The sequence below is a fragment of the Lepisma saccharinum genome, chromosome 16 (assembly GCF_977018435.1).
Source record: "Lepisma saccharinum chromosome 16, izLepSacc3.1, whole genome shotgun sequence".
Lineage (NCBI taxonomy): Eukaryota > Metazoa > Arthropoda > Insecta > Zygentoma > Lepismatidae > Lepisma > Lepisma saccharinum.
In genome coordinates, this window is record NC_139244.1 from 13583709 (window position 1) to 13611309 (window position 27601).

The following is a 27601-nucleotide window of genomic DNA, read 5'->3' on the forward strand; positions in this document are numbered from 1 at the left end:
GAATCAAATTCGTCCGTTGAAACCCACGCTCAGGTAGCTTGGCTTCGCTTTTGGAGGAGATGCGAATGACCTGTGTCCATTGTCTTGAAACTCGGTCACCGAGGCGTCTTCGATCCTTACAGGCTTGCTCTCCAGCTGGTTTTCCTGGTCATCCGTGAACATGGGTTCGAACGCCTGCTGCGACTCGAGCCCGGTAGCGGCGAAAATAATCTTTCCTTATCTCCGCGTTGGTGCAAATATGTCATGTTCTAAGCCGAAAAAAGGCAGTTCCGCTGTCACTCAAGAAAAACCCGTCCCCAGCTTCCGACGTCTGGCTCGGATACAAGTTTATTCACAAAATAAGATCAAACCTCACACTTTCATGTTTGTGCATAAAATGAATCAATAAACAAAAAATAATTTATATCGAACTGCGTTTCACATGTCACTAGATACCGTGACAATAGCTCCTGCCTGTTCTTACGGCGGGCGCCCTACATGCTGGCAAGGGAACTGGGGAGCGGGGAAGCGACCAATCCAGCGCGATGAAGAACACAGCAGCTTGCAGAACGAGGTGCGCGCAGCACCTCTTCCCGCCACGTCCTAACTCGGCGCCACCGCTGTCGTCTGGTTGGTCTACGGCGTATTCCCCACTCCCCACGTCCCTTTCCAGCATGTAGGCAGTTCACCGTAAGACTAGACAAGAGCTTAAGTTAGACATACCGTTTCAAGGGTTGTCGATAGTTCAGGGACATTGAATTCACTTATTTACACAGTAAACAATTTTAGACAAAAACAGAGAATCCTATTTTTCGAAATGGTTGTAATTTTCCTTAGTAAATTCACACATATCCACATATGTAATATTACCACTTAAGTCCGTTATGTATCCTTCTGGCCAGCAAGGGTAAACAGGCTCTTTGTATGATGTAATTTAGAGAGCAGAGCGAGTCTCTGCTGTAGGGGAGGTAGAATCGGTACATCACTAAGTTTAGACTAAAATGAGGCATCTGGTATCAAGTAAACTAAATATGCACAAAGAACTAATCTATTATATTATGTTCTGTCTCATTCCATTCCATTATATTTCATTTGGTCTTTATATCATTCTTTTCAGAGTGGTGGAAGTGGAAATTGTTAGGTGGGAGGTGGAGTGTTTGCTTCAGTCTTGCGGCAAGCTGGGGGGATACGTTTTAGAATGGGAACAACGCTAAAGCTGGGGGAATCCTTTGGGTCCCCCGCCCCCTTCCACTAAATCTATTTTATTCCGTTCTAATCCATGCTTTTTCCATTCCGTTCTATTCTGGTTATTTGTATTCTATCCTTTTTCATCTATTATTACTATTCTATTCTGTTCCATTATATTCTGTTTCGCTTGCTTTCATATCATTCTATTCCATTCCATTGAATTTCATGCTATTTCTATTCGGTTGTATTCTATTCCATTGTATAATATTCAATTTCATTTTATTTGGTTCCATCCCATTACATTACATTCTATTACATTAGGTTTTATTCCATTCTATTTCATTCCATTAAATACTTCTATCCCCTTCGATTTTATTCTACAGGGAGGCTCAATAAGTCACTTAACACCCTCAGTACAAGGCCACTGCGGCATGGAATTTGAAATTGGTGATGACCAATCGTTATCTGGCCAAGGGGGAACCACATTGACGCCACCCACACGGTCGGCGGCCATCTTGATGTCCGCCATCTTGAATTCAACTTCAGAATTTTAAATAGGAAAGGGGGTCGTGCGACATATCAAAATGGGCTAGAATTTCACGAGAAATGCAATGGTGAAGGTTTTTTCGACGTATCTTTAACCAGTAAAAAGTTATGACTGAATTCTTGTACCAATTTCCTCCTTTTCGAGGTGTTAGAAAAATGCCTTAAAATTTGTTTAGCGCTTCGGTAATGCATCGAGATCAAAGTGAGGTCTATGGAGAGACGTTCGCATGCCATTGCACATTATTTTAATCGGATACATCCATGAAGAGCTGTGCATTATGAATGGTTGTCGCGAACAATTTACAGTGTGACGCTTCCATTGAATTAAAAGTCCTTCACAGTGACAAGGCTAATGTTTATGTTCATAAGGAAGTTCATAAACAGAATATACGATGATTTTTATCTGATAACCCATTTTCGACAGATCAAACCTGAATGGTTAGTGCTGGTAAGTTAATGGTGTCGTGCTGTGTGGAACACGATTGGTTAGTCAATTTTCCATCAACGGAACTTTGCTTAGGGCTACTTGGATTTGTTAAATAAACAGTTTTTTTTTCATCCTTGCTTATGGAAGAAGGTACTTTTTACAGAGTTTTTTCAATAGGGAAGAACACCAGAACACTTATGGGAACGTTATGAACCAGTTTTTGTCCAAAGTTAGTTATCAGATGACAAGGGTCACATATTCTGTTTATAAACTTCCTTATAAACATAAACATTAGCCTTGTCACTGTGAAGGACTTTTAATTCAATGGAAGCGTCACACTGTAAATTGTTCGCGACAACCATTCATAATGCACAGCTCTTCATGGATGTATCCGATTAAAATAATGTGCAATGGCATGCGAACGTCTCTCCATAGACGTCACTTTGATCTCGATGCCTTACCGAAGCGCTAAACAAATTTTAAGGCATTTTTCTAACACCTCGAAAAGTAGCAAATTGGTACAAGAATTCAGTCATAACCTTTTACTGGTTAAAGATACGTCGAAAACACCTTCACCATTGCATTTCTCGTGAAATTCTAGCCCATTTTGATATGTCGCACGACCCCCCTCCCATTTAAAATTCTGAAGTTGAATTCAAGATGGCGGACATCAAGAGGGCCAGATAACGATTGGTCATCGCCAATTTCAAATTCCATGCCGCAGTGGCCTTGTACTGAGGGTGTTAAGTGACTTATTGAGCCACCCTGTATAATACATACTAATATATTTATTTCATTTTGTTCTATTCTATTCCATTCCGTACTATTGAATTCTATTCTATTCCGTTATATTCCATTCTATTGGGGTGTAATAGGCCCTTTCTGAAGACAACCAAATATCAACCTCTCTGCCACGTAGTACATTCTTACAAACTAACAAGGCTCTGGCTTCTGGACTCACAGCCAATAGAATCCACTGTATAGGGCTTGTCTTCAGTATTGTCCACGTATATTTGTGATTGTCTTTTTATCCATTTCATCTCATCATCTTTCATTCTCATCTTCCAGATTTGAGAAAAGTGTCAGAAAAGCGAAGTAAAATAAAACAAATCAATCAAAATTCTGTTCTATTCCATCTCATTCTGTTCTTTTCTATTTCGTCTGTCCTGTCTTAAGTTTAGTTCTCGTTCTTCTTACTGTTTGTCAGCCCCACCCTTCGCCTTTCCAAGCGCCCTTAATCGCATCATCCTTGAAGGTGAGACGAGATGGTGGGGGGTGATAGGATGTTCCGAGAGACGGACGGGATGTTTAGTGTAAGCGCCACAATGTTATTAACGGCGCATGCGCCCTCTTGCACCTTACACTGCGGCATTAAACCGTTGCACCGGGATGGAACCTTCCCATCCCAGATCTCGCGGTCCTCCGATCGATGCCGGGGCGAGTACATCCATAGCTGCAGTGTCACTGTGTCCTCGAGCAAAACCCGGAACGACCCACTTCAGCGTGTCTCCCGGACGCACAGGTTGCCAAACAAGAACCCTCCACCCCTAAGTGGGCGTAACATAACCCAGCCTCAAGGAAACAATAGTTTGAGTTTGTAGAGTTTAAGGGGGTTCTAAAGCCATGCTAAATCATAGACCCAAATTTCTAAGGGTAACCGTACAACTAATATAGATTCGGTAAGGAAGAAATTTTCTGATATAAAAGATTGTTTTATTCACTAGAACATGTGAACCTTATAATTTTGTTACGATTGAAGGGATTTAAGTAAATAACAGAAAATATAAGGTCTCCGTCATGTTCAAACTGCTGCGTACAGATGGCGCTGAAGTGGTAGTTTTGTTAATACCCGTGCATTTTCTTTCTTTTATGACTAGTATGGAAGATTTCGTGGTGAAACAAAGATCACATGTTCTTCCCGCAAGCATCTTAAATACTATGTGAAAAAATGAAAACATTTCGTACCTTGAGAGAGTAGTGCTTATCATTAAAACTTTTGAAGTGGCGTTTCGTCGCAATATACTCCGTGGTGCAGATTTAGCATACACTGTTGCCAATATTTCATTCCGTGTTGTCTAACGATATGATCAATGCAAGTTCTTAAAAGAGTGAAAATCAAACCAAGCTACCAGAGGATATCGAATTCCGTACAGATACGAGAACAGGGGAACAAATATTCCACGGAGGATGTTAAAATTCTGAACAAGCTCGAAGGTAAGTCTTAATATTTAATTTCTTGTTGCTTAATATTATCCATCAAAGGCAAAATGTTTGCAATATAGGCAAAATGTATAATTTATTTACATGTTGAAGAAATATCTTCTGATGTAATATCGGTCAGAATATCGCTTGACACTGCATGACTTTTTTAACTTCCAAACGAAGTTGATAATTCTTTGTAAATGTAAAATCAGAATAGAATGTTATATATACGTTAGGCATAATCCTAATAACTACCGTTTTGAGATCATTACTATAGCATAAAATATACGTAGCTTAATATAGATTATATCTGATATCATTAAATCAATATTGCATAAAATGCTCTATTTTCATTCCTGTAAGTTAATTTCCAAACCTACGAAACTCGTGCTATTTACATGTACAACATCGGAATGTTTATTACAAATTAGTAGTTTGTTTAAATGTTTTTTACTTTGCCCTTGTACATGGTTGAAACGAGTACTTGTTGACCTATTTTCTACAAGAGTTTGTCTCTTTTTATTTTTGAAGCAGCTCGCAAATATTCATATGTATTAAGTAGGTCAGGCTAAGTTAGGTTTGATTCGAATAGATGTAATGTGAGATCCCTGAATGCTTGCAAGTTTCGGACACAGTTCTGTTATCTTCCTTTACAGAAACACGTCAGAAAACCGGTTTTGTAAACTGTATGAAGCTCTTCTGTTTTCTTGTCCTTTTATAAATTAGGACGGCTCATAATAAGAGTGCATTTCGTCCAATAACTTGATGCTGTATATATTTAAAGTGTAAAAGTACAGCCTAACAGTTATGAGACTAAAATCTTACCGTCTATCGAACACAAGTCTGTATGTTTACTGAGAATTTAAAAATGAGTACCGGTATAGATAAATGTTCCCATACTTGCAAGTACAAGGGCAATAATTTAATTGGGAATGACACAGAGCTTCATAGAAATCATAACTTGTCCTGATTATGCTACGTATATTTGGTTCAATATCAGATTGGATTTCAGTAGCCGTTTGTACTAAATAGTTTACTTCAAATACCAGTGAGTTTGAAGCTTGACTAGTTTTTCTCTCAGACCTATGACTGATTGATTTTACATGGATGTCTATTATTAACATTCCATGCAGATAAAAGTTTTTTAAAGCTTTTTTGCTTCTTGGCTGGTCTACTATAATAATTCAAATAAAAATATAGTAGGAACTGAATTTCCGTTTCATAATGTATTTCTGTTATTTTACCTCCAACTTCTGCTCCTTGGAACAATGATGATGAATAATGATTTGATAAAATGGATGATTTGAACAAAGATAATGATTAAATACATACATGAAACCAGGATTCGAACCTGGAGGAACTTCACTCCATATAGCGTTGCAATCATCACTCTACTATGAAAATATTTCTAACAATTATTTTGCTAATTTCTGTTTTAGGCTCATCATATTTAACATTCATTATAAAGTTAGATCATTGAAGTGAGCTCATATCGTGAACCAAACTGCTCTTTAATAACAGGACGATATCGTTAAGCATTATAGTGCCAATTGGATCCATTATTTTCAAATCCATTTACTCAACATCCGTAAGTTCCATTATTAACTCAACTTGTCTAAGGTTGGAACAATGTAATATCAATATTTTTTAAACATGTTTTGTAAGTTCATAGTCTCATATACGATGTTAAAACTATTTTTATTTGTTCCTTTTGCAGATGAGCATTTGAGAAACTAATCGAAGTGTCTTCTACCAATAGTAAAGAGCAATATTGAAATTTGTACAAAAGGACAATAGGTTGGACCGACAATGGCAGTTGCGTACCATGGCAGTTGGTGTATAAGCTTCTACGGAATATACTGTAATTCAACAAACTGGACTGTTCGAACTTTACATGGAAGAGTACATACATTTTTGCTTGCTAGCGTAGACACTTGATTGAATGGTGATGATTTACTAGAAATCAAGAGTCCAAAATATGCTCAAGAAATTATGTTTCAAGCCTTAATAATATCTGATAGGAAGTGGTCATCAATTGTAAATTGTATATTAGGGGAAACAGGAGAAAAAAAAACAGTGCCAGGAGTGTGACTTACTTGTCTTGTCTGTCCAGCATTGGTACGCATTCATTGATATTCTTGCAAGTTTAAATTTTTAGAGGTATTTTCACAAATCCTAAGGAAATAAATTTCTTCCTGAATACGATGATGATTTGCAAAAAGCATATCTCTCAGAGAGTGGCGGCAATTAGGGGGAGGGACAGATGGCCCCCACTTTTACCCCAATACTATACAAAACCTCATCTACCAATGGAAATTAAAGTGTCCCTGCCCTCTCCCAATCGCCAACACTGCTCTCAGAGAACGCAATAATGTTTTGCAGGGTACGATAAAGAAAAATAATAAATATGCATTGAAACAACAACGTAAATATGATTTTATATATCCCGAAAATCTAGTTTTAGTAGTCCCTGTAAACAATTATTTTGTAAGCTATTGAACTTCTATTGTAATGGTATTTATTACTGTATTGTATCTTCCCTCGAAATACGTTTTTTAAAATCTTCTTTATACACAGAAAGGCTAATTGGGACTGGACCTACAGTTTAAAGTGGGATCCAAACCACTATATCCAGTCACCGGCAATAAAAATGGACACCTATATTCTGAAATATCTGCATCCCTGCAATGCGTTATGTGTGTTGCCTAACTCAACGGCAGTGACAGAACTTGCCATTGAAAATTTGCCATTACAATTCACTCATCGCCGTAGATTTAGACAACACACAAGACGCACTGCAGAGAAGGGAGACTTTCAGGATCTAGTTGTCCCATTTTTATTTGACGATCACTGTACACTCACCGTCTATCGACCCTGGGACTCCTGTATTGCAAGGCGATTACGTTACCACTTTGCCAAGGTGGAGGCTCAACTTCCCTCGCAATTCATACTAGTATGTTGCTGAACTCGATGATACAGCAGTGTTTGAATAGTTACTCTTTAAAAGTAACTCCGAGTTAATCACTTGAGAAAGTAATTCGCATATAATTACTGTTATTACTGTTCTTGAGAAAGTACTTGACATAGTTATTTAATACAGTTACTTTACTCTAGATTTGTTTCGTCTCGTAAGACGTTGTACGGATCATGAGTTGCAAGCGCGATGTCCTTTTCACCACCGTTGACCACTAAATGCTAAGCATTAAGTTTCATGAAATTATAACTTATTTCTTACATTTCATGTACAAACGTTGACGCAATAAAATTCAAAGTAAACTTCTGTTACAAAGCAATTACGATTAACATTTCATTTCATTTTGTTGAGCAAACCAAATATTTTTTGGAATTTTTGTTGAACTATAAAATTACTGTCCATGAGGATTGTTGGAGATTATGTATGTAGTCTTATATGGTAAGTGTTATAATACAAATAAACTTGGGATACATCCTGGCTCTTGACGAAAAAAATACAAAATTGTCCTCATGGTCTCGAGATTTTAATAATAATCAATTGATTGATTGGCTTTATTTTACTTCACTTTTTGTGTGTCACTTTTGGCTAGTTTACGATGATGGAGATGAGTGGATATGATGAAATTGATGAATGGACACACACGAACATCCATGCCCAGGCCAGGATTCGAACCCGGGACCCCTGGCGTCGTAACGCGATGTGCTAACCACTCCGCCACGGGGGATGGCTTTAATAATCGTCAATTTACCATTCTTTGAGGAGAACATTTGGTTCAAGTTAATATTTCTTTCCATGCAGTAAAGTAATTGTACAACTTACTAGTTAGGTGGAAAAATAACTGAGTTACAATTACTGTTACTTGAAAATGTTACTGATACTTCCAAAGATTCTACATCAGCTGCAGAACTGAAAACCACAATAGACCAAATCCGTAAAGAACGATGAAACAGGACATTGTGTGGTGACATGACATGCAAATAAATTAGATGCGCTACAAAACTGTATATAACATTGAACTATTATAAAAATAACAAATATGTATTCTATTGTGTATCCAGGATTCTTTTGACATTTTTCTTTCAAAATCGCGATATTAAAACTCAGTATAAGGGTGCAGAATTACATGTTTACTCACTTGAAGGATAAAAGATTGAGGATCGTTAGAGAGCGCTAATATTTATAAATATTTACAAGATATTCTATTCACTAAAATTCTGCTAACGTCACCGATAAAAGATATAAATATGTTCAAGTACTGTTATATAAAGTGAATTCTACAGTCAATGCAGCATTCGCTTCATATGTAATTGCAAAATGTTTTCAATTATTTCAATTACTCTTCTTACTTTATGCATTTCGTGTTTGAATTAACTACAGCTATCTTCGTATGTTCTCTTCTGCTTTCGAAATATTTAAAGAAATACATAATACAATACAAGGGATTTTATTACTATTACGACTATTACTATCTTGCATTGCTGATAAATTGTTGTATTTTTTTTTTCAATAAGAACATACAACTAAAATCTCATGGTAAACAATTACGTTGCTCCACATCTACTTAGATTTTTCAATAAAATCTGCTAACCAACGTGACGTCATATCTCATCAAGGAGTACCCTAATCGACCAACCTGTATGTATCTACCTTGATTACGCGGAGATCTGGCAACATGGTCCTCGGTTGCCATGGCAAACGGTGCTGCCATCTGTTATCGAAAAATTACCACAAAATTGCCTTTAGTACGGCCTTAAGATTTTGTCTTAAGGCAAAGAGTGACAGTTTCGCACCAGCATTTATATTTCAATATCGTCAGATGGGCACTGATGCTGAAAAAGCCAAAACATTGGACAAGAGAGCATGAACTTCTCCCCATTTTGCAAGTGAAACGGTTTTTTAAGTTGGGGACAAACAACTTCAAGTTACGGCTAATCAAATGGAAGTTACGACTTTTCCTAACACAAGCATAATCTTCAAAGCTGTCCTGTTTCCGCTGATGTGTTTTTCTACACCATCGGAAGTTTGATATTCCCAAGAGAACAAGTAAAACAATACTTCCATAAGCGTAATGCTTTCTCGTAAAGTTTTCTCCCCCTCCTACAACCATCCAGTGCACAGACCTCTCTGCTTCGGCAGTTTACATCACCATTCAAAGATTTTTATCGAAATATTGCACTCCTCTCTTGTAATTTAAGAAAAATAAAACTTTCATTTTAAGACCGAAAATTATTTTTAGGTCAGTTTTGCAATAACTTTAAGGTCACACAGCACACAAATGTCCAAAATATATCCACTGGATATCTTTTGGATATTTGTGTCGGAAGTTCTGGATATCCATTAGATATCCAGGAATGTCCAATACACATTCACTGGATATCCATTTGTCCGCATACGTGATATCCAAAAGATATCCAGAAATGGATACGTTTTGGACATTTACTGATCACTTTTGGACATCAAGTGGGACGTAATCTGGACATTATACTTTGATTTAGACTTTTTTATACTTACTTTGAATATTGTATGGACACGAAAAGTACAAGTTTTGGACTAATTTTGGATCTCATCTTGATATTATTTCGATATGAAAGGATGCATGCAACAATCAACCATCAATATTTGTTGTTAATTTACTTGCTCCCCCTTAAAATAGGAACTAGTCAAGTTGGATAGTGCAATGAACTGACCGAACTCTGAGTAAGTGTCAGTTTTTGACGTTTGACGTTTGTTGCAGTGGAGTGTCGCCGTATGGCCTCTATTCATAATTAATAAATACATTTAGTGTGACTGAAATTTAACCCTACTGTTAGAAAAATAGTTAACAAGCGAGAATCGGAGACAGCTCAGCTGAGAATTGAAACTTCGGAATCTCCTTCTCCCGTGGCGGCTGAAGAAAAAGCTCTGTCAGGTCAGGTCACGCAAACGGAAGACCTTACAGGGGCAAGGATTCGGAGTGGCATGTAATTTTCTCGGAATCCCGAGTGGCGGCGCAACGATCGATACCTCAGCCAACCGGAGCTCGGAAGACATGCGAGAGGGCGGGGCCTTCGTTCGGCGGAGGTCACGGCGAGAAACTAGGTCAGCGCCGGTCATGTAATGATCTATTTGCTCCAACGCCGGGGGGTGGGGGTGGAGGGGATACATATTGAATTGCATAATATGGATGGAACAGAACGTTTGTAGATTGGATTCGTCTGTGATAATTTTGAAACATATTACTCTGAGTTAGATTGTAAATTAGAAATTCTGAAAAAATGACAATTCGTGGCAAAAAGTAGTGCTTATAAATATGAAAATTGGAAGAATAAAACTCATTACCTATAGCGCAGTCAAAATAGGAAAAATAGAGGAATTAATTCATAACGAGCTGAAATTTGGTTTATAACTACTTTCTAGCATTAATAACACCACATCAAAATTCCCCGACGATCACCCTGCCGCTAAGTACGCCATATTGAAAAAATGGCGGACAAATTCAAGTTATCACGAAATGGGAACTAATTGTCAATAGTTTGGTTTTTGAAATGCATCTTTTCTATCAATCACAACATATTAAGGAGGGGCCCCCTTGGTGGAGTGGTTAGCACATCGCGCTACGACACCAGGGGTCCCTGGTTCGAATCCCGACCTGGGCATGGATGTTAGTGAGTGTCCATTCATCATTTTCATAACATCATCACTCATCCCCATCTTCGCAAATTAGCCAAAAGTGGCACAAAACGCAAAGTGAACTCAATCAATCAATCAATCAAAGCAACATATTAAGGGGCGACCTTCCACGTAGTACACCCAATTGTCAACCTCACTTCCACGTAGTACACACTGGACTGCTTTTGGCAGACTAACGAGGCTCTGGCGACTGGTCCTACCGCCAGCATAATCCTGTGTGTTGTCCTGTTCTTTGTCCTTATGTGTACTGAGTGCCACTTTACAGCCTCAGCTTTTAATCGAAGTCAGAATGTCCTAATATTTTAGTTATGCGACGTTACAGCTATGTTATTTTTTATGTTAAGGAGCCCGTATAACGTGACGGGTGCAAGATAGCCTAAGTGCTGACGCACCCAAAATTTTAAATTCAAATTCACAACATATTAAGTGATCTGCATTGAAACGGTAGGTAGCGCCGCCATTTTGGAAGAACGGCGAAAAATGTCAATATTCTGCGCGAGAATGGAATTCGGCAAATGTGTTTGGTATGTAAGGTATGAACATTCTATAATATTTGCCGTCTCACTAGGCGGGCTATTGTTTTCACGTGTCTCGTTCTGTTCACAAACTAAATCAGATTGTCACTATTGTAATGCACACATGTAGGTAACACATCACAAAATGCATATCTGAGTTCGTCTGTTTAGTTTTTCTTCTTCGCTTTCATCGAAATAAAGAAAAATATAGAAAAAGACAAGAGATGAAGCTAAGACTTTTCAGCATTCACTTCACTGGAACATTTCCCTCCTTGCTACGAAACGCAGCCTACCAGAGCGCTGGAAGGAGAGGTTTCCTTCCGGGCGCCAAATAGTTCGTACGGACAACGCTAGATAGCGTACGGAATTGAGAGCTTCTTTGCTCGAGCGAATAACGCTCGAACAGGCAAAACTACTCTCGAAGTCCAGCACATATAACCGTAATTTGTCTGTCCTAGTAGGCCCTCAAATATGGATCGTAAAGTGAAAGACACAGTGAAATTGAAAATTAAGTGAATAGTCATGATCTCCATGTTAAATGTAGTTTAGTCTCTCTTATTAATACCCAGTGATGTATGAAAATGAAATAGATGATTGTGGACTGAAACTACCAAGGTGGATATTCTATACAGGGTGACTGGTAATTAGATGTATTCCCTGAAAGGGGTTAAAGTAGAGACAATTTGCAATAAATTTGACCATATGATACCCGAGATATGTGAAAATGAAATAGATTATTATGGGCTGAAACTACCTAGACTGAAATATAATGTTCCTACGATTATTTTCACATTGAAATGATGTTCGATTGAATGTTATAACTGCATTTTATTATTTCGCAGAGTATGATTATCCTTTTTGGTAAGTGAACAATGATAAACACGTACTTGTTGCACTGTGATACGATATTTGTAATTGCTTAGGCAGGTCTGTCTGCATGTGTATCCATTTTACGTTTCGGTCTGTAGATATTGCATACTTTCATATGTGCTGTATTTGTGTCGGCTAGACTGCACAATCGACCCTTGTGTTTTACCGTTTGAAAGTTTAAAAAAATATTGTTCGCTAATAGTACGTATTTAACACTTCGAATTGCCACTGTGAATTTCTCAATTTGAAGTTACATTTCTATGAAATAATAAAAAAATTACTACAGGTCGAACTTTGATTTTCAACGTGTGTTGGGCAGGTTCTAACATGCCTTTAAGGGAACTCTATAGAAAAAGACGGGGCCGCGGTAGCGGTAGGGGGCGGTAGGTCAATTACCCCAGGGCCTGAGCCCGGAATCGGGGGGCACGACTGTTATATATCCATCGGTACGGGTGCTACGAAACTGACATGGCTGCAAGTAGACTTCCACCTCGCAACTTTAAACGGCTGTACACTCGTAAATATTTGTTTCCGCCCTCCAGTTTTGTTTTTAACAATTTGGAACACGCAATCTTCATAAAAAAATTCCCTATCGATATCGAGGGATCCATATGCTCTTGGTTACTTTGTTGTTCAAGGTTGTCCTAGCGTTGTGCGATAAGGGAGACCCTTACTTCTCCTGACTCTCTTATGGCACATTACTCGAGGAATGCCTACATTGTTAGGTTAGGTCCGTTACGTTTGGTTCCCTTAACATAAATACACTCTAAATGTACGCTAAAATAACTAAACCCAATAAGCCTAACATCACAAATTAAGCATTTAACTTACATCACCACGTAAATTACGGTCATTATGCTTAATTTATAATGGAGGTTTCCGAAACTTAATAATACCTTTTTCTACACTTTCCATTGCTTCCTCACCTTAAATCATACATTTCTGTAATCCTTGATTCAAAACCTTTCCAACGATGTATGATACATATTTCTCTTAGGAAGGGTCGATTCGACATCCTTACCTTTGAGTCTTACATAATATACGAAATTATTATTTAGAATTGTAATTGCATAGTGATTTCCTTCCATGCATGGGCTTCAGGTTTGACAGTGCTGCTTATTAGGTTCTGAAATACGGGACGTTGTCAGTCATTCCACTACGACTGTGGCACGTTCGAGCTTAGCACGCTCGAGCGTGGGAGATTCGAACGAGATACAGCGATAAAATTGGTTCCATGGAGTACTTTACAACCTACCATTAAAACCATGTAAGAGGAAGCTTGTATAGCCCTGTACTGTACGCACATACAATCAAATAACAAAGAAAATGGATGAAGTCGAAAATAAAGAAACGGGAGAAATCACCATTGTTTTTTTGTTTGTTTGGAGGAAACCATTTCGAAAGGAAAACTCGAAATATACAGTCGTTTCCATGGATACACCCATTCCACTTTCCCGGGGACGAAAACGTGGGAAGTAATTCCATTTCTGCCCGCCGCGGCGCTCCGATCAATAAAGTTACCGATCAGGTTTCGACAGATTCCAGAAGCGTAGGCGATGTTGCAGGGTTAAGCAACTTCACCAGGAAATAGGTCAACAAAATGCAGGGCCGAGATGGAAAATGCAACTTTCATTTCAGGTTGACTGAGAGGGTAAAATGTCTGGAACCCATATTTCGTGCTTCAAGGCCGGGGAACTCTTCTTTTCCCACTAAAACTCCCTAAAAACAAAGTTTGTACTACACACACACACACACACACACACACACACACACACACACACACACACACACACACACACACACACACACACACACACACACACACACACACACATATATATATATATATATATATATATATATGTGTGTGTGTGTGTGTGTGTGTGTGTGTGTGTGTGTGTGTGTGTGTGTGTGTGTGTGTGTGTGTGTGTGTGTGTGTGTTTGTGTATGCATATATATACGATATATATACACACACACACAACAAAGATAAAGCTACACATTTTGAAATAAGATCTTAAAACGTTTAATTTGTTAATTTATACAAGATCGTATTAAACGTTGGCGATCAAACGATGTAATCGGAGTTGCGTTGCTTCCCGCCTCCAAATTTAGAACTTAGCAGACGGGTACCACTGTCAATTTAGATTGCGCAACAATTTTCATTAACAAACATATTGAAGTGGAAATATTCTGATTAATTGGAATTTTCCAGTGTCTGAAATGGAACATGGCAACGACAATCAGCAGTTACCAAATTAATTTAATGCTATTAGTCAGAGGATGGAAAAGAGTATATAGATCTTGCTCAGGATAGGGACAGATGGACGGCCTGTGTTGCTGCAGCGATGAACCTTCGGGTTTAAGAAGGCTAGAGAGTCAGTTAGTTAGTCAGAGGAAACTAAATATTTTATTAGATCCAGTCGTTGTCAACTAATTTAAATCAAATGTTATATTTATCAACAAGCCTAAACATAATCGAACTAATGCTCTCTATGATTAATTAATTATTAATTAATTATAATTATTAATATTAAAATTCAAAGGGTAGAAGTAACGTACAAAGTTTAAAAAATAGAAAGCTATTTACGACTAAAATTATTGGCATCCGGGTATGGAATTTAAAAGAAACTAATTTGCCGTGCCGGGGGCTCACGGCCCTGCATAGTATGAGTTACATTAATTTTCGTGTACTAGAAATTCGTGCGGTTGAAAAAAAAATGTTTTGTTAGTCTTTCCCGATATTTCGTTGCAAAATTAAATATTTTGGATTTTGTTTCTCTGTTCTTAGAGGAACTACACAATTTGCATTCCTGACCAGATATTATTAGAATAATTAAATCAAGAAGACTTAGGTGGGCAGGCCATGTGGCACGAATGGGAGAGGAAAGAAGAGTTTACAGGATTCTTGTTGGGAAACCTGATGGTAAGAGACCTGCAGGAAGGCCAAGACAAAGATGGAGGGATAACGTTGAGATGGACCTAAAGGAAATCGGTTAAGGATGCAATAGATTGGACTGATCTTGCCCAGGTAGGGACAGATGGAAGGCTTGTGTTGCTGCAGCCATAAACCTTAGGGTTTAAGAAGACTAGAGTAAGTTAGTTAGTTCTTAGGAGAGAATTATCCGAATGTTATTGTGTGGTTGCAGCCTTATTTTGGGGGTTCAGCAAAGTTTCTACTACACGATATGTTGAAAGACTAAATGTTTGGTTGCTTTAAAGTCCAAATCGAGACTGAAATGACTTCACTCACCTCCTACACAGCGAATTGAACTTAGGATTTAGCATTTAACAAGACATGGGCAGGGTATAGCGTAAGACCAGGTTTGTATTTCGTCGACCCCAAGTAGTGTCTTTCAAGATATATTAATTTGTAGATCACGTCTTTGCTTCTTTGAATCGTCAGTGGGCGAGTAGTATGGAGCCCTACTGGGAAAACGAGGCACGTACGCCTACATGCACTCACATATACTTCTCGTAATTTCCTCTACGAACAATGGCTAGCAGCTAACATGTCCTTGGGCCCAGACATGTCTCATTGTTTTGTGTGTCTTCCGAAGTGAAGATTGGGAGGTAACAGATCATATTGGATTATAACAATGGATTCGAGTATCTAATCAATGATATAGGGTATATGTATCGATTCAGGTTTCAAGACGTAAATCTCGATTTATGAATTCCTTATTCTCATCAGTATGTACATATTTTCCTTAATCAAATATATTTTAATTCAAGAAACTGCATCATATTTTAGAAACTGCAACACTCAAGATAGAGTTCTGCTTTCATCAGATTATGTGGCACGTACAGTGGGATGCATAATTATTACTAAGCATATCGTTCATGACGATATTCATTCTGTCTGTTCTACGCAACGAGACCTTCAAGAGCTGACACAAAACACCACAGAAGCTGCCGACAACCTCTGCACCAACTATGTAAAAATGTATTCCTCAAAAACACGCAGGACGCAAGAAAATAGTCATGGACAATTTACCGAGCAATACTTATGTATCCCACTGTACTACAAGTGAAAATAGTCATGAACGATTTACCTAATAATACTTATGTATTCCACTTTACTACCAGTAGAATCAATGTTTATATTTTACCGTATCAATTGATATCAACTTAATTCTATTCTCTCTATTCATTCCTATGTTAGTATTCACTAACTGTATTTATTGAAAAATAAAATTGTAATGTGACAATTTATTTTGGCTATAATAATATTGAAGACAATAATGGTGTATTGGAATGTATTTATTACAGTATTATTAACAGTTTAAACTTTTGAACAACACTTGTACATTTTGCATCATCAAAATGAATTGTGTCTGTACAATATGAATAGATAGAAATGATTATTTGAACGGACAAAACTATTACAAAATTATTAGATATCTTAAAATTCTCGAACAATATATTATTAAATCAGTAATGTATAATATAATTTTTAGTACAAGCAGAAACGCACCTAAGAATCGTAATTATGGTTTAAAAATAGTGAATCTTTTTATGAAAATGGAACAAAACTTAATCTGAGATATCAACATTAAGTGGCACATTTTATAAGGTTGGTCAGTTAAAGTTTGTGGCATTTTATCTGAACAGAAGTGTACAATTATCTAATTTTACAATCATACACACACTACACATCTTTCGACTGTACATAGAGATAGTATGAAGTCCTCTATTTCCGACATGCTTGTAACGGTTTCACTTCGGGAGAGAGAAAATGCCCTTGCACATCTTTTTCCACGCATAATCTGTGAATAGGTGTCCTCAAAATGCCAGTCAGAGGAAGAGGACAAACAACAGCTACCGGCGTGATGCTATTATTTGCTCGACTTTCTTCTCCCTAAACGAATTGAGAAAAATGCATCGTCCATGATAAAGAAACAACATGTTTTTTTGCAAAACCTTGTCGCAGACAGGACGTTACGTAAGCACTGCAACCAAGAAGAGAATTAGGCTCAAGGTTTCGAAACCTTCTTTTTGCAACAGGAAATCAACTTCATTTTATGTGCAAAAATCATTTAGGACTTATCATCTTTACAAACGCCCAGTAATTGCGCTAATAACGGAAAGCGCTGCGTTTGGTCAGAGCGCTGTAAATGTGAAAGGGCACTAAGTGAAGCCGGTCGTGACTTTTCATACAGCGTCCTGGCTACAACCAGGAAGGAAAAGAAAGCTGGTTGAAGTTGTTTTGCCTTCGCACAAAATTAATATAACCACTGAACGAAGATTCTAGACACATTATGTTTAAAAAATCTACAAAATTAAGATTATGCTTTCACCTTCCTTAATAACTTAATTATACAAGTATAATTACAAGTAGGGCATATATTATTAACTTTTCTGCCAAGAATACATGGGTGGGGTGGGGGTCAGGCCTACCACCTATAGTTTTTCGATATTTCAACTGTGATTTTATTTTTTATTAGGGTGATCCCAATATTTCTGTATTACTTTTGTTCATAAAAGCATAAATGTAACGTACATAGGAGGAAAAACTCTAATTATTAGACTATAATTAATATATAACTGCACCTATATAAACAAAAAAGACACACGATGAAAATTTAATATGGTTTCTGCGAGTTTTAGTGAATGATGAAATATGTGTGTGACGCTCATTCAATAATTGGTTATTAATTTCTATTAATTATGGTAATTTTTGAAATTGTTATAATTAATAAATAACTAAACTTAAATAAACAAGAAATGAAGCAGGGATTCGATAACAAAATGGTTTCTAGAATTTTAGTGATGAAAAAAAAAGTGGGCCATAGCCCCCATCCTCTCTAGGTAAGTAAGTTTCTCGCACGGCAGTAGTGGGGTTTACGGTACGGACAGGACCACTTACAAGTGTAGAAAAGGCGAGGCTATTTGATTGAACAATCAGATTTGCTTATACTTAAAACAAAGCCAAGAGAGGCCTATACCCCAATTTTTCAGGTGTGATATGCTCTGATTTTTAAGAAATTCTGAATTTCTAGTGTAGAAAAGGCGAGGGCTCAACAGATAGATTTACCCGTACTTAAGACAATGGCAAGAGGGGCCTATACCCCAATTCTTCCAGTGTGATATGCTCTTAATTTTAAGAATTTTGAATTCTAGTGTAGAAAGGGTGAAAGCCTCTCAGACAGATTTGCTTATACTTAAAATTATGCCAAGTTCCCATATGATCTTATTGCTTATAGTGTGTTTTTCTGTCAAAATCCCAGGAATTGAATTTTAGTGTAGCTCAGATTGATTCTGCCATGTATATTAATATAAAGCTTATAGTTACTGGGTTCTGAGGCCCAGTGGAGTGTGGTGCATAGCCCCATGGTTTTTATTGCCTTGCAATCAGGAGGCCTCTGGGTTTGAGTCCTGATAAAAATGTGAAGCCTCTCCTGATGGCAAAATGTTAATATTGTTGCTTTGTAAGCAAAAGGCTTGGGTTTGAGTCCTGATAAAATGTGAAGCCTCTCCTGATGGCAAAATGTTAATATTGTTGTCTTGTAAACAAGGGGCTCCGGGTTCGAGTCCTCATATAAGATTGAAATATATACAACTGCCCACACATAAGATATTCACTGCTAGCTGATAATACAGTTGAGGTTTGTGTGTTGTACAACAGGATAATAGAACAAATATCTTCTAGAATTGCTCCGTGACTCTCTCATTTCTTACATCATAAACATATGATTTTTCCCCTATGAGAATGACACTACATATGGTGTCTTCAGGTAATGCCTCGTGGAATTCACAGATAATTTTAATGTTTGTCCTGTCATTAACCACAACTTGTTTCCTTTTTGAAGCGTTGATGACAAACATGGGTCTCCGTGCTTTGAATTCATCTGGTGTGTAATACATGTCAGTACTGCCAGTAGTGACCCTCTTGAAAGCCGAAAAAGCTTCATATAATTTGAGGAAATCATCCTTGGACATGTCTAAATTGTAATTTTCTCTAGGAAATACCTCATTTCTGCCATTTTTAAGATATATGTTCTTGATGTTGCAGTTATCAAATTTACTTGAATTTTTTTCCTGATTGTTGTGTCTTCCAGTCTGAAACAATACCACTACAAAATCAGGCATGTCATATTGAATACTGGAGAATGAATTTGTAGCATCAAATTCATAATATGCGCCAGATGCGGGCTTCTGTACGCATTGATATGTGTAAAATTGCAGAGGAATCTGTGGATTTTTTATTATATCAGCTTTGTATTTCAGAGCATAACTGGCCTCATATTCAACAACCGGGATTCTTAACTCCATAGTCTGAATAATGCATCTGCCTGCATCTGGTAAGGTATTAGGCAGAGCTTCTCCTGTAGAGTTTAATGTGCTGTACCTCATCAATGCATTATTATCATTTGCAGCTCTTCTAAATGTAATTCTTAACCCGCCCTTCCACATAATTTCTTTGTAATCCGAGAAGAATCCTGGCAACAGGCGCATGGGGAACAGCACTGTATGATTTTTAGATAATATCTTATCACCAGCTTCAAATCCCCCTATTTTGTAGTATGAAGCTTCGGTTTTGGATAATTTTAGTGTGGCCAAAGCTGTGGAGGTAATGCCGGGATAATCTATTCTGTTTATAACAACACCATGCTTTCTGATCTCAATTTCAGAGAACAGATGCGGCACAAAATTATCTACAAGTCTTATATTTGAATTTGCCGGATAATCTGTTCCATCGAGCTTTACAACATCAAATTTGATGTATAGATCTGCTCTGTGAGGGTGTATAAAGCCATCCCCTACATCAAGATCAACCTCGATTTCTGTGTTGGGTTGATTTAAATTTGCAAATGTCCTCCTGTTTGGAGGGAATGATTGTAGCTCATAACTCTCAATATTTTCCATTGTATGTATTTTTATTTAAATGTTAATCTCTATGATTGCAGTTGTTGTGGCTCCAGCAAAATCAACTAATTCTTCTTTTTCATTAGTGACCATCAACTCAATGTTATCTATTCTGTTATGACACACAGGAAAATATAATGTTGGGGATGGATTGTAGATGATGGGCTCCATGAATTCGGAATTAGGTTTGAATGTTGCAATGATGCCAGTTTGTTTGTGAGTGCCTATGCCATTTGATTTGGTGATCATACCCTCAGCCACATTACAGTGAATATTCAGTGTCTCTATGGCTAAGAATTTGGGTATATTCATAGCAGTGTGTTTGATGGCCGCTTCGAGTTTTGTGTTGTTCTCAAAGCCTAACAGCTCTCCTATAGTACCCAGATCCACTGTTTCTGTAGCAGATACAATCTCTACTCTGTGAGTGACAGAATTTTGACTTAACACTACACCTCTGGGTAATTGAGCATTTAGAGTGGATAGATTATATTGCCCTGGAGTGATGACAATTTTTTGATCCCCTATTGCAATTGTGTTGTTGTGGTGCGTAATATTAGGGATCAGGTACATGCCGTAAAATGCTCTGAGAGCTATTGTTTTGGGATACACAATGTCATCATGTAATTTGAGTTTCAATATTGAATTTTGGCTGGTGAGATGGAATACCCCCATGATGTTTCAGATACCACAAGGCTTTTTGAAAATTTTCAATTGATGGTTTATTTATTTGAGACATATATCTAAGAACAGATAAACACAAATGTCCGCAATTAACATCTTTGAAGTTTTGAACACGGGCATTATTGTAATAAAGATTAGCTGATTTTAGATATTGTACTAAATTTTCAGGTGGAATACCTCCAAATGAATCAAACACAAATGCCTCATTGTTTAAATATTTAAGATAACAGATCCAGTGAGTGCCCTGATTTTTGTACTCATCCAAATTAACAATGCCACACTCTTTGTTGAGTGGTTGTTCTGGTAAAGAATCAGACATGTACACACCTCTAAAATGTTTGATGCCCAGTGGCTTGATTAAAGCTTCAATATCTTGGTTTGTAAGCGGCTCTTGTTTTTTTTAAACTTATTCATGGCTCTCTTAACACCTTTGCCTTTTTTCTCCATGGCGAGGTTATGGCGCCTCTGCTCATCTAATTCTGCCCTATTTTTCTTGGCATCTATTACTGTTTTTGCTATGGCGGCTGATCCCCCAGCCAAGCTCCCCACAGCCCCGAGAGCAGCTAAGATGGCCGGGATAGTAAATATGAAACCCCCTGTATGTGATTTTTTTCTAGATTGCTGTAATTTTTTTAATTGGGGGGTACTAAGCAACAATTTCATACCATGTCCCTTTGCAAGACAAGAGCTTTTTTTCTTGCGCTGCTTTTTGGTCAAGAGACTGTCAATAGTTTTAAGAGATTTGAGACCTGCATAAGGTATTTGATACATAACACCCTTGGCCTTCATTGTAGGTTTATTATATACATATTCACAGCCCCCACCCCAGTTTTTGTTTGGTGCTCATAGCTATGGTGGTTCCCAATGCTGCTATTCTCTCACTCAAAGAAGCATCTTTGCTTACAAATCTACCAAATGCAGCCTCTTCTAATTTCTTGTCTGCAACATGTCTCTTGTCAAGATCAGAATGTGTGTTGTATGCTATGTCATGGTCTCTACAAGCAGCATCTAGGGGATTTACACCAGGATCACCTCTGTTTAATCTATGATCCAATTTTGTGCCTGGACCACAATACTGATAGCCTGGAATATGTAGTTCAAATGGCAGCTTGTTTATAATGTCATTAACCAACCCCCGACCCTCAGAAACATTCCAAAATTTAGGTGGTAGAGTATTAATAATTTTTATGAGATATCCAATCCCCTTAGGGTCATTCACTATAAAATTAGACAATTTGGTGCTTATCATGTCCATAATTCCAACCTTTTCATTGTAAAAATTGTGGTTCCCAGCATTTTCCTCCCCAGCTATCACCAATAACCTATCTACAAGTTTCCTGACATCATCAACCCACACAAATTCTTTAGGCAGGGTGTTGTATTGTTTGATTCCACTGCCAGTCTTGATCTGTGACCATATGGGCTTGATTAAATTATTGTATTTTGCCCCACTGCTAGACTTGACTCTTTTTTGTGTGGGATCATTGTTCTGGTATAGAGCATCTGATTTTATTAATATTTCTTTGTAATGTTCATAATCTTGATCTGTATAGCTGCCAGGCCTTTTCCTAGTCATCAGTTCCCACAACCCAGGTGTGCCGGGATATTTAACAAAACCACCTTTTTCTCCGAGACGAGATTCTGAATAAACAATCAGATCATCTCCCATAAATGTTACTCTGAAATTGCCAATTCTATGAATGATGCTCCCATCAAGCTCTGTGTCAGCATATAAGCCAAAGACCTCATCTTTGTTGTCTTTAGGTGTAGTTAAATATTTTTGAGCAAGAAGACCCAATTCAATAGGATCCTGAGTAGCTTCAATTCTTCGAGGAGCAACAGGACTAGGTGTATGAATACTGGAAAGTGGGGTGAATGGATAATCTAATATGTTCCTTGCAGCTACAGGTACAAGCTCCGTGATCAAATCTTGATTCTGCTCTGTAACAGTTTTGATATTCTTACCTAAATTATTAATAGCATCAATTACAGGCTGTTCTGTTTGCTTGTGTTTTTCATAAATTCCTCGGTTCTCTGATTTCCATCCCTTAAATCTTTTTACAAGATAATCTCTTAACTTAAGATCGTCAATGACTGGTCGTTTCATGGTTATTTATATATGTTTCAACGTCTAGAAAATCGTTGATTTTATTTCTGTATTTGCCGCTATTGGGTGTTCTTGTCATATCAATAGTGACAAACCCATAACTGTCCTGGTTCCAGCACCTGCTGCAAAACTTGGAAAAATCATTGTAGCTCAAGTCCCCACCTACATATTCATCATGTATGTGTTTGAGGTTGGTATGATCTTGATGAAACACACATATAAAATTGCTGTTGTCTCGGATCAGCTGCTTCGGTATTTTTGAAAAAGTCTGTGCCAGGTAGAAGCAATCAATGTTTTTGTGTCGGCCCTGTGTAAAGAAATTTCTAACCTTGTTTTGATTATCCAGTATAACATCATCAAACACAACAACAGAATTATCGAGACATTCATGAAGTGGCTTAACATCTGGTTCAAAAGTGGCAATATCCAATCCATCATATAGCTTCATCAGCTGCTGATATTTTAATTGTTCCAAGCTCTTAGAGAAAACATACAAGTGCCTGTTTTTCCAGTCTAACCAGTTGGGGGCCAATAAAAAATTATCAACCATGAGTGTAGTTTTACCACAAGCAGATGGCCCAACAATAAGACACCTAATATTATCAGGCAGCAGCACTCCATTTATCTTATTCTGCTGTTCAGGTTCTGGCAGCCTCTTTATAACATCCCAGGTGCTCATATTATCACTTTGTCTGCATCGATCCAGCTGTTTTCCGGATGACCCAGCCATTTGACAAATAACTTTTTGCCTTTCCTGCGGATGACTTTTTCTATGAGATACGTGTCAGGCTGTTTAGTTTTGCTGAGTTCTTGTTCATAGAATCTGCCTTTGAGAATTTCTCCTCGGTGATCCTTTATTATATATGTGTTAAGGGTCCCGGGTTTAACTTGAACCACTGTAAATAATTCTGTGCTCCAGTTTCTTGTAAAGCCTCTCTTGAATAAGTGCTTATATTTGCTTATTCTTACTTGATCACCAACCCTGTATTTGGCCTTTCTTGTTGTTGGCTGGTATCTAGGATAATAAACAGTCCTGATCAATTTTTGCTCATCAGATGAAGTTACTTCAGAGGGTTTCATGTTGATTGTGGAATGGACAGAATTGTTATATTTATGTAGAAGTTCTGGAAGAATATTAATCCATTTATAATTACCTTGGAGGGTAAATTGTTTATACATAAGATTTTTTAAGGTTTTGTTGAATCTCTCTACAATTGAGGCCTTGAGATCACTGTAACTCGAGTAATGTTTTATTGACTGGCTTTTAATAAATTGTTGAAACACAGAATTATAAAATTCTTTGCCATTATCTGTTTGCAAATAGCGCGGTGATCTTCCACTCTGATTGATGATTGTTCTGATGGCTTCTGTAACACATTTTCCAGTCTTGGATTTGAGTGGCAGAGCCCAGGCAAATTTTGAAAATGTGTCTATTACAGTGAGTAGATACTTGTAGCCCTTGTTGATTTTGTCTAAATTTTTCAACTGTCCAGTTGCCATTTCAATCAAGTCGCTCTGCCATAAATCATCTATGCCCTTTGTGACTACTGGGAGTCTCTTAAAATGATGTCTGGCTTGTCTGTGTAATTCATCAACAATAATTTGTCTAGACATAATATGTAAACAAGAATATTGCAACTATGGGGTGTTCAGCAGCTGAGACTGCAGGATTTTCTAAATATAATTTGTCCCCTATTTGTATTTTAAATTCCAGAGAGCCATCATCTTCAGCATAGGCTGTTTCTAATGTATTGGGGTCTGTAAAATCCTCTAATTCTACACTGGTGATTTTCACTTTGTTGTCAGCATTTGTTATTGATAAGGTAGGGTAGTGGTGTGCCTGTGGTTGATGCCAATATTTGATCTTGATTGGTCTCAATGTGCCCCCAACAAAAAACTGGTAATAAAATTGTGCAGGGGACAGCATATATATTTTGCCACCTGGTGTAAATGGAGAATCATATTCTTTGTTGGGGATGCTGTACAATTCAAGAATTACTGTATGTTTTGGATTCTCGATTATGCCTGTTATTTCCTTTTCTGCTGTGAGCAATCTGCTTGTTACAGATTCAAGGTGCTCATTGATGGTCCTAACAACATCATCGTGGCCTGGCTTGATTTTTATGTCCACAATAAGTTTCTTGTATTGTTGCACAATCTCTTGAAGCTGGGTGGCAAAAACAGACAGAGCATTTGCTTGATTGGATTCCATGGTTCCTAGCTGTTGCTTGATATTAGCTACAATTTGTTGCAAATTTTCAACAACTGCCAATTTTGAATTTTGAGCAGTAAGATCATGGACCTGTCTTCTGATATCCTCAAACAGGGCGTGCAGTTCATTAATATGTTGATTGGTTGGAAGAGTGGCAACTGTCTGAGTGAGATGTTTGATCTCTGCCTGGATATTCTTGATATCTTCTGATTTCAATATCCTATTCACTGCTCTCTTGATACTTTTAAGTTCCTGTGATGTGGGAAGATTTGAAACAGTATTCTGCAAAGATTCAAGTGCCAATTTCACATTATTTAATTCAGAAGCATCAGCCACATTTTGCATAGCATTTTGGAGCAGGGCTATATCTGCCTGAGAGGGTGTGGATTGTTGTAAAATTTCAAGTTTTGTTTGGATATCATCGATCAAGTGATGAAAATGAGATAGTTCAGATTCAGTGTTGAGGTTTTCAAGCTTTGTGATTTGTTGCTGGACACTGACAAGTGTATCTACAATCCCAGGCAGGCGAGATTCTTGTACATTTGCCAAATCACTTTGCACTGCTGCTATTGTACCTTCAAGATGGGTTATGGTACTTTGAATTTTTCCAAAATCTTCATATGTTTCGAGTTGCAGCTTAATGTTTGCAACACTCCGAGTTATTGCATTCAAAGCATCAGAAGATGGCAAATTGTTCATAAAATTTTCAAGTGTCTCAATTTTTTCTTTAACCTCGGCTATGGCATTGTTCAGAGGATCCAGATTAGGTATCTGGAGTGATTGAATCTGTTCTTTTAGAGTGGAAATCACTAGATCAAAATCTTCTTGTGATTTTATGCTTTTGACAATTGTTTGGAGCTGTGCCTGGACATTATTTATCTGCTCCTCCAATTGCTGTTTCAATTGCTCAGAGTTGTTAGCCTGGGTCTTAAATTTGGCTTGAAGAGCTGCTACAGCTTCTTCTAAACTTTGAAAATTATCTAATGTTGCCAGATCAGTATATTTCTGAAGCAGTAGTTTGAGTTCAGAATCAATTTTGAGAAGAGGGTCCATGCATTGTGATTGTAAATTTGTAATTTCTAATTGAAGACTGGCATTGAGTGTGGTTTGTAAAGCTTGTAAATCACTTCTTAATTTCTTGACTCTGACATCAAGCATCAAAATCTCATCACTGTGATCTTCATGTCTTGTATGGCCAAATATATCATTAGGCATTTTTGTTTTAATGGTTATTTATTATAGAGTATCTGATTCTTAATTCTATAAAAAAGGGTATAAGCTTGTCATATGACCCAGGGACCTCAATATATAAGCAGTCACCAGCAGAAACAGTATATACAGTGCCAGAAACCATGTTTGAGTGCTTAATTCTGTAAATATTTCTCCCTACTGAAATCTTGACATCACCCTCAGGGGTTGTAATAAATTGCAATTGACCACCTACAGGTAATTGGTAATGATTTAAATTATTGTTAAATATGTACAATGTTTTACCTGTTTCTTCATCATTATCTGTAAGTATGCTGTTCAGATGAATAATTAACAAGCCACTCAGTTTAGACATTACAGATTGTAAATCAGGAGAGGGTTGTGGTGTGGGCAGGTCCATAATACCTTGTTTCTTGAACCCAAATAAGTTCATAGGCATGTTTATTTATTTCAAATCATGCTCTGTAATTGGGCATTGTTTCCCACTTTTCAAATCACAATGCCCCCAAGGTAAAGTATGTATGTTACATGACAAAATGCATCTCTTATCATCATGTGGGTCCAGTGCCACTTTTCTTACAATATTTGAAGTCAACAAGTGATCCTCACTCTGAATTCTATTTTCTGATGTTCTCATTGAACTCTGTGATTTGATGCAATTTTTATAATCTTCAAATTGGAGATCTTTTTCAACAGTAACTCTGCCAATACCCTTGGCCTTTTTGGCAACAGCGCCACTACATGTTTTAAAACTGTACATCTTGGCACTTAACCCAGCAAATTCCACAATAACATCACCAAGTGTCTCATCTTTTAACTTGCCAGGCACCTTTTTGTTGTGGTGTTGTTGAATCTTTGTATGTTCACTGGTATCAAAGTATTGAAACAATTCAGGCTGTGACATATCTTGATAAACATCTTCTGTTTGAATATCAAGAATAAAACTATCCGTGTCCATGTACAATAATTTTACACGATCACCATAAAAAGGTTTCAACACATCATAATATAATATTAACATATGTAATTTGGACAATTCCAATATCACAGCCCCTACATAAATAGGTTTATCAAATTTGATCTTTGTTTTCATCATGTTGAAAAGTGCCATGTGCTCATCATAAATTCTTCTGTAATTGAAGTTGGGCTTTGC

The 27601-nt window shown here is 37.4% G+C and overlaps 1 protein-coding gene across 2 annotated transcripts in view; it reads left to right on the plus strand.

Moving 5' to 3' along the window:
- The window catches only part of LOC146000261 (sodium/potassium-transporting ATPase subunit alpha-like), a 471911-nt gene that overhangs the window by 257789 nt on the left and 186521 nt on the right, over positions 1-27601 (plus strand). The window contains exon 1 of one of the 2 annotated variants that reach the window (XM_083137722.1): positions 12330-12361. The exons of the other annotated variant lie outside the window; for it this stretch is intronic. The gene's annotated coding sequence lies outside the window, so the exon portion shown is untranslated. Of the gene's footprint in view, positions 1-12329; positions 12362-27601 lie in introns of those variants that run through there. 2 annotated transcript variants of the gene reach the window in all.